This window comes from Vulpes lagopus, chromosome 7 (genome assembly GCF_018345385.1).
Source record: "Vulpes lagopus strain Blue_001 chromosome 7, ASM1834538v1, whole genome shotgun sequence".
Lineage (NCBI taxonomy): Eukaryota > Metazoa > Chordata > Mammalia > Carnivora > Canidae > Vulpes > Vulpes lagopus.
Window position 1 is genome coordinate 71925856 of NC_054830.1, and position 8530 is coordinate 71934385.

Consider the following 8530-nt stretch of genomic DNA (forward strand, 5'->3'; position numbering starts at 1 on the left):
AGCAAGGCATTAATTTATATTTTTATTTGTGAATGCATTTGTGTATACAAACTCTTACCTAAATCTGCTAACGCTTTACTAATAAAAAATAAAACAAACCCCAGTTCTGCATGCAATACGCCCAAGTTTTAAGACAGGGAAAAGTAAATTCATTAAACTAGTGGGTTTGATGTGCAATCCCTGGTGTCAGATGGTGAAACAGATGGTTTGTAAGCACAGAAGCAAAGAAAACAGCGTGAGTTTACTAAGAGCAAGCCATGCTAACCTAACCTTGTTCCCCTTTATGAGAGGGTTGACATGGATAAAAAAGAGAGATTCCTTAAAATCAGTATATGTCAGTTTCAGTAAGGTTAAAGTGGTTTCTTTTTTTTTTTTTAAGATTTATTTACTTATTTATTTATGATAGACATAGAGAGAGAGATTTATTTACTTATTTATTTATGATAGACATAGAGAGAGAGAGAGGCAGAGACACAGGAGGAGGGAGAAGCGGGCTCCACACCAGGAGCCCGACGCGGGACTTGATCCCAGGACTCCAGGATCGCGCCCCGGGGCCAAAGGCAGGCGCTAAACCGCTGCGCCACCCAGGGATCCCCTTAAAGTGGTTTCTTGAGGACAAGATGGAGAAAAGTCACCTGAATGGTAACGTGGTCGATTTGTTGCTACTGAAACACGTGGTCAATGGGCCTGTGGCAGCCTTGAGGAAGGTCTATGGTGGCACATCACAGGACTTTTAATTGTTTCCCAATTTTTTCAGTAAGTTGAATGAAATTTGCATAAACCCTTGCACAACATTTTAGAGATAGTACAATGAATATAAAAATCAAGATTTTTTTTTTTAAGAAGGAAAATAAACCCAACCGAAACAACACCCCAAACTAATGGATGATTTTTAATAAAAGTCCTAAGTCTGTCTCTTAAGTCTGTGTCTTAAAAAATGCACAAGTATATGATGGAGGAGAATTGACTTCTTGTTAGTTCATGAAAAGAAGACATGGATATTTTAGTCAATTTCAAATGTAATGTGAGTCAATCGCATAAAATAGTTTGCTGAGTATTTGAGTAGTATCCATATCAGATGGAAATGCCCATCGCGTTCTACTTTCTAATGGTCACACTCATCAGTAGTGCCATTTCTAAGATCGTGTGTCTGATTTTAGGAAAAACATAAACAAACTGGAGCGGATCCAGAGGATCTGAACAAGTCAGTTGGAAAATGAAGATCCTTTCATGGAAGGGCTTGGGGGAAAGCACCCACATGTACTGAATGTCTGTCTACTCTGAGCGTAAAAGAGAAGGAGAAAAGGCTGGAAGCAAAGAGGAGGATGGAATAAGAATTGGTTAGTTTCCTAGGGTTTTAAAGAATAAGTGAATGTGTAGGAAGTAGCCCCAGAGCACACGTTATCTGGAATAGGGAGAGATTAAGGCATTTTTTTTTTTTTTTTTGAGTAAGGCATTCTATAGCTGTTGCTTTCTTTGTGTGAGTAAGGCTAAGGGGCATGTGCCTGCGTGTGTGTGCATGTGCACGTTGTGTGTGTCTGTATATACGTCCAGGTAAATAAGTAACTAGGAAGCAATCAGAGTCTATTATCTTCATCGGTTTGGCTGCTTTCACAGAACACCACGGACTGTGTAGCTTATAAACAACAGGAATGTATACCTCACAGTTCTGGAGGCTAGAAGTTTGTGATCATGGTGCCAGCATGGTTGGATTCTGGCAAGAGTCCTCTTCTGAGTTGCAGACTGCTGTTTTCTTGTGCCTCACAAGGCAGAAGGGGAGTGAGAGAGCCGTCTGATGTCTGTTTGGTGAGGGCACTAATCCCACTCAAGAGGGCTTCCCCCTCATACCCTAATTAACCTCCCCTAAGTCCCACCTCCCAGTGCTGTCATATTAAGGGTTTGGTTTTCAGCAGAGGAATTCCGAGGGGGGACACAGACATTTAGTCCCTAGCAGTATACATTTCTGCTCCCCCTTCCAAATAGGGAGAATCCTATTTGTCCTCAGCCGTATTCACTCTTGTCACTTATTTAGTGCCAGGACTTGTGGTAGAAATTGGAGACGCAAGGTTGAATAAATTCAGTTTGTACATAAAGGGAGCATAGTCTCGAGGGGGCCAGTGGGCGTTGTGCCTGCAACAACTCTCACTGAGAGCCTGAGAAGTGCAGCGGAGAGTCTAGAGTCTCCCTGTTATCAGTGAAGTGTCAACTGTACAGACTTTCAGAGCTGGAGGGAATTTTGGACATCTGCTCAGTGCATGGCTTTCAAACAGCGCCTTGTGGCATCCTAGGGCCTTTGCAAATATTTCTGAGGGGTTGCCGTGTGTGAGAGGGAAGATTGAATCACAAGGTGTCTGGGGTCCTCCTTCCTCCCACTTCAAGCAGAGCTGCTTCGCTCCTGTTTTGTTTGTTCATCATCCATATCCAAATGAAGTTGAGGAAGGGGTGCCGCTATTGCTAAGTGTTTAGCCATGCCCCACATCCATGCAGGAATGTAGCGAACCTTCTGTGGCCAAAAAGGTATTGTGGTTCGCTTGAGGTGATGAAAGAAATGTTTTTGGTCATGTGCCCATAAAGACTATGAAATCTCTTCATTCAGGGATTTGCTGAAATACCAAATAAGCAAAGATCTTCTGTGCTTCTAAAATCATTCTAAGATTTTTCCCTCAAAAGGTTAGCTCTCTCATAAGACTTCAAACTCCCCGAGGGCAAGAATTTCACTTTAGTCATTTTTGTTTCTCAAGTGAGTAATGGCTGTGCCTGATGCATGTGAGCATTAATCCAATTTTTGGTGACTATATGAAGAAAGAATGGAAAATAATGGATTCATTGGATTCAGAACAGGTCTTCTGATTGATTATGGGACGCAAAATAAAATGCTGGAACCTTATTAATTCTCAGTAACCTGACATGCTGAATATACATATCTTCATTATCCTGTGTTAGCTGTAACTATAGCAATCAAATTAGATATTGATTGGTGTCAGAGAAGAGCTGAACATTTGGCTTTGAAGCAGTGTCATTTCTTCCATCTGTGAACACCCCGTCTCCTGTCCCTTCTTAGTGAATCCTGGAATCTAAGTCACAAATATTGACAGAATCCTGCCAAATGTATTGCTCAGAGGAGGGCTATGTAGCTTCTTCCCTTGTGATGCACTGACTCACTGAACAGCTACCCTTGTGGATTCCAATTAACAGGAGTTCTTGTTCTTTCTGGTCAGACTTATAGGCAAATCTAACATCTCTGGGATCCCTGTAGCCACTTCTGAGTGTGGGCTAGAAGCACTCAGACACCCATGGAGGTGCTCAGTGACCAACCGACCCATGACTGTCTGACTTGGGCTTGACCAGACTGAAACTATCTATTGTGGTTCTCCACTGAGAAGGTGCCTTTTGGGCGTGAGAAGACATAACATAACTAGAACAACATAACTAGATAGTGTCTGGAAACGGTGCTTTTCCCAGTTTTACCAAAGGGGTTAACCTATAAAGCTGCTCCTGGTACATGCACACACATACACACACTCTCAGCCACTGGTGTATTCATGGAAAGAGGCTTTAGTAAAGAGTGGAAGCCAAGATTTTATATATATACCAAAAAGGGCAGGGATAGTGTTCTTAGAAGGGAGTTGACAAGAAAAAATGAGTGGGAAATATCAGAAAGGGAGACAGAACATGAGAGACTCCTAACTCTGGGAAACGAACTAGGGGGGGTGGAAGGGGAAGTGGGTGGGAGGTGGGGGTGACTGGGTGACGGGCACTGAGGGGGGCACTTGACCGGATGAGCACTGGGTGTTATTCTCTATGTTGGCAAATTGAACACCAATAAAAAATAAATTTATATATATAAAAAAAGAAAGGAGTTGACAGGCAATTGCTGTGAGTTAGACCAAGAAAGCAAAGAAAGGCCCTGAAAAGCTACGGGAATAGGAAGGATCCTGCTTTTGATTAGCAATTCATAAGTCTTAAATTTTATGCTTTTTTGGGCTGTCGCCTTTATCTAGAGTAAATGGAATATTTTAAAAATTGTTCCTCAGACTCTTATCTGTACATTCTAAGACCACAACTTTATAGGTGGGTATAATTTTCTTCATTCTGAGCAACTGAATTCTATAGCTAAGGACACAGAGACAGACCTTTTGTCAGGAAGCAGAGACCTGCTTTTAGCTAGGGGACTTATCAATAGTAACTTTTCCTCACAGCAAGTCCCAAATCTCAAAGATGGCTCCATTTTGGAGGTGGGGGTTGGGCAAAATGGGTGGAGAGAGGGAGATACAGGCCTCCAGTTACGGAATGAGTAAGTCATGGGAATAGAAAGAAGAGCAGAAGGAATAGTCAGTGATATTCTGGTAGGATGTAATGGGACAGATGGTAGCTATACTTGTGGTGAACACAGTGCAGTATATAAATGTGTCAAATCACTAACTTGTACACCTGAAACTAATGTAACATTGTATGTCAACTTTACTAAAAAAATCCAAAACACAAAAAACAAAAAAAACCCCAAAAACCGTCGCTCTGTTTTTTTCAGGGATGCTCATTCTTCCTCTGAACTGGCTTTTCAAAAGCTGGAGTGCTTACTTTGGCAGCACATATACTAAAATTGGAATGATACAGAGAAGATTAGCATAGTCTCTACGCGAGGATGATATACAGATTCATGAAGCATTCCATATTTGGGACGCCTGGATGGCTCAGTAGGTTAAGCGTCCGACTCTTGACTTCAGCTCAGGTCATGATCTCAGGGTCATGAGATCGAGCCCCTAGTTGGGCACATGGCTTGGTGGGGATTCTACTTGAGATTCTCTCTCTCTCCCTCTCCTTCTGCACCGCCCCCCCGAACACTCTCACTCTCTCTCTCTAAAATAAATACATAAATCATAAAAAAAAAGCTGGAACCATATTTCATTCTTTCACCCACATTCAGTACATGTGGAACACCTACTATATGCCAGGTTCTGCACCTTCATTAGTTAATTAGCCACTGTCCTTATCTTCAGGCGTATCCTGGGAAAATGGACAACTGTTTCCAGTATGTATCACAACCAAAAAAGCCAACCAAAGATAACACTGAGAACAAAACCAATAATTGATTTTGCTCACAAATCTCTAATTTTGGCAGGGTTCAGAACACCAACTCCTCTCTGTTGCATGTCTTCTGGAGAAGTTCAAAGGCTGCAGGCTGGGATCACCTGAAGGCTTGCTCATTAATCTATCAGGAGGTCAACTGGCTGTAGGCTGATAGCTGGGGCTGTGGCCACAACACCTACGTGTGGCCTATCTGTCCAGTCTTTCCAGTTCTCCACTACATGATGATGTGAACTTTAGCATTTAAATTCTGTACCTCTAAGTGCAGAATGCTTTTGCCTTCAACTTGCCTTGAGTTTTGAGATGTTGGTTGAGTTATGGGAAGCCCACATATTTACCAATACTGAGGTCTGCACACAAGTTCCGTAATTTTGATGTGGATTCAAGATACTGTTGGTATGTGCTGAGTGTGTCACAGATGCAGTCAATGCCCTGCTCCTGTCTCCTTTGCCTACCCATGCTCACTGGCAGCTGCTGGAGACGGTTTCCAGAGCATGGACAGCTTCCCACCCCAGCACCTGCTTTGCTTTGTCTCTGCCTAGGGGCTTGCTTTCTTTTTCTTTCTTTCTTTCTTTCTTTCTTTCTTTCTTTCTTTCTTTCTTTCTTTCTTTCTTTCTTCTTTCTTTCTTTCTTTCTTTCTTTCTTTCTTTTCTTCTTTCTTTCTTCCTTTTTTTTTTTAAGATTTTATTTATTTATTCATGAGAGACACAGAGAGAGAGAGAGAGAGGCAGAGATACAGGCAGAGGGAGAAGCAGGCTCCACGCAGGGAGCCCAATGTGGGACTCAATCTCGGGTCTCCAGGATCACGCCCTGAGCCGAAGGCAGACGCTCAACCGCTGAGCCACCCAGGTGCCCTGCCTAGGGGCTTTCTTGGCATCCCAAAAAGCTTGAAGAGAGAGCCTCAGACAGATTCAGCCCAGAAGTGCAGGGACATCAGGACCCCTGGCGTGGGGGTGGGGGGTCACTCACAACCAGTATGAGATGGAAATCAAGGGGTAAATGCTGCAGTCTTCACAGTAGAATAATTCAGAGCAGGGATGACTCTATTTTGCATGACTGGACTTGGCTGACCTTGAGAGCACATGCCTCCTTGCAGTTCGCACCCTCTTCTCCCCACTTTTGTCCTGATTCTAAAGCAAGTTCCTCAGTTTCTGAGAGGGTTCCCAGCAGGACTGAGCCCCAGTAGCTCGTAGTTAATGGCTTCCTTATTCACATAGCCTTTGCTGATATTTCTCCTCCTGTTATTCTTTCTTTCTTTCTTTCTTCTTTAAGTTTATTTATTTATTTATTTATTTATTTATTTATTTATTTATTCATAAGAGACACACAGAGGCAGAGACATAGGCAGAGAGAGAAGCAGGTTCCCTGCGGGGAGCCTGATGCAGGACTTGATCCCAGGACCCCGGGATCACAACCTGAGCCGAAAGCAGATGCTTAACCATTGAGCTACCCAGGCGTCCCTTGTCTCACTTTCTTGTCCCTCTTTTCTCACTGGTGTGTGCTGGGGTCTTATTTCAGATATAGTACCAATACCCATTTCCTTCTTGGCTTCTACTCCCAAGGGAAGGTAAACTCAAGGTAGGCATTGCTTAGGAATGATGTTTTCTCCCCCACTGCCACCCAGCAGTGATTTATTTAAGCACATGATCAGTTTATGATATGATTCCAATAATTATAAAGGTTATCTTCTCTGAGACAGAGCTGGAACTCAGATGCTTCAGGTGCTCAAGATTAGGCAATTACTGTCTTCCAAAGACCTCTTTGTACAAGTTCAAACACATATGTGTGGGCACTTTTGTTTTTTAGGTGATTGAGGAAAGAGGTGCCAGATGTTGCTCCTGTGTGTGCTTTTGTTTTGTTTTGTTTTTTGTTTTTTTCTGTATGTGTGTGTGTGTGTGTGTGTGTTAGTGGAGAGACACTTGGAGGTGTGAGGGGAGATAAAGACCATACAAGGCTAGGAAGGCAAAAATTGTCTGGATAGTTGCCTCACACTCTTCCCTTACTGTGTCCTCACGGCTGAGGGCCTGGTTGGGAGCCTCTGTGGGAACAGTGCCAGAGCAAGTAACAGAGTCTGTATTTTGTGAGACACTGGGAAGGCTTGGGGTACACACAGTCCTGCTTTGGGACCAAAGTGGCCAAAGGCAGCACACAATGAGCAACACATGCCCTGTACCCTCCTCCCGCCCTCTGCCCCAGCCCCAGCATGCAGAGGGCAGGCTGCTTCTGCCTCAGAGCTGGGTCTGTAGAAATGTCCAGAACTTGGTGGAGAATCAGGAAAGACCCAAGGCAGGGCGTGGCGGCTGGGCCAACAGAGGCTGCGTTTTCTGTCAGGGGCTAGTGGGCTGCAGGCTGTCCCTGAGCAGGACAGAGCAAAAGGCCTTGGGCAGGGCAACTTCGAGGAGGAGGATAAATTCCTACCTACATGGACAGGTAGGGGCGCAGAGCTGACCAAGTTTGGGAGACTTTGTTCCTGTGGCCTCCTTCCGACTCACAGGCTCCTCGGCTCTGTGCTTTTGCTGTGAGCTCGCCGGCAGCCACATGATTTCAACAACCTGTGGACAAAAAGCTTGGGAGCCAATTATCCCACACTCTAGCTCTGTCACTAACAACACCATGGGGCAAGTCACATTTCTGATTTCTCTGTGCCTCAGTTTCCTTCATTGTATAATGGCCTCCTTGGCAAGATGAAAGCTGAAGCTTCTTTATATAAAGTATTTTTAATTTTTATTATTTTTTAATGATTTTATCCATTTATTTATTTGAGAGAGAGAGAGAGAGCGGGAGGGGGAGGGAGAGAGAATCTGAAGCAGACTCCCACGCTGAGCACGGAGCCTGACGCAGGTTTCCATCCGATCACCCCAAGATCGTGACCTGAGTTGGAAGCCTAACCGACTGAGCCACCCAGGAGCCCTGGAGGTTCTTTTTAATTTTAAGCTAACCAGAGTTCTTTCTCCAGAAAGCATTGTTGGACCTACAGAGACCTAGGGAATGTCCCATCATGGTGGGATACCCCTCCTGCCTTGGAGTTCAGAAGTGGTCTGCGGGCCTGGGATCCTCTTTCTCCTGCAGACCTCTTGGAAAAAGTGCCAGGTTATGGACAGACCCCGTGGCATTGAAGAAGACCGTCAGCCACAGCTTTTGCCTGAATTTCCACTTCGAGGCTTTATCTTAAATGTTTGAGAGATGGGGATCCCTGGGTGGCACAGCGTTTTGGCGCCTGCCTTTGGCCCAGGGCGCGATCCTGGAGACCTGGGATCAAATCCCACATCGGGCTCCCGGTGCATGGAGCCTGCTTCTCCCTCTGCCTGTGTCTCTGCCATTCTCTCTCTCTCTCTCTCTCTCTGTGACTATCATAAAAAAAAAAAAATGTTTGAGAGATAACTCCTAAATTGTTATTTTATTGTCCTTGAGCCCCCATTCCTTTGCTGAGTTCATCACAGATCAC

The 8530-nt window shown here is 44.3% G+C and overlaps 1 non-coding gene across 1 annotated transcript; it reads left to right on the forward strand.

The window, feature by feature from the left end:
- Positions 1 to 4570: 4570 nt before the first annotated feature.
- LOC121496317 lies at positions 4571 to 4677 on the forward strand. Its single transcript, XR_005989150.1, has one exon. It is a non-coding gene; the product is annotated as a U6 spliceosomal RNA (small nuclear RNA).
- Positions 4678 to 8530: the final 3853 nt, after the last annotated feature.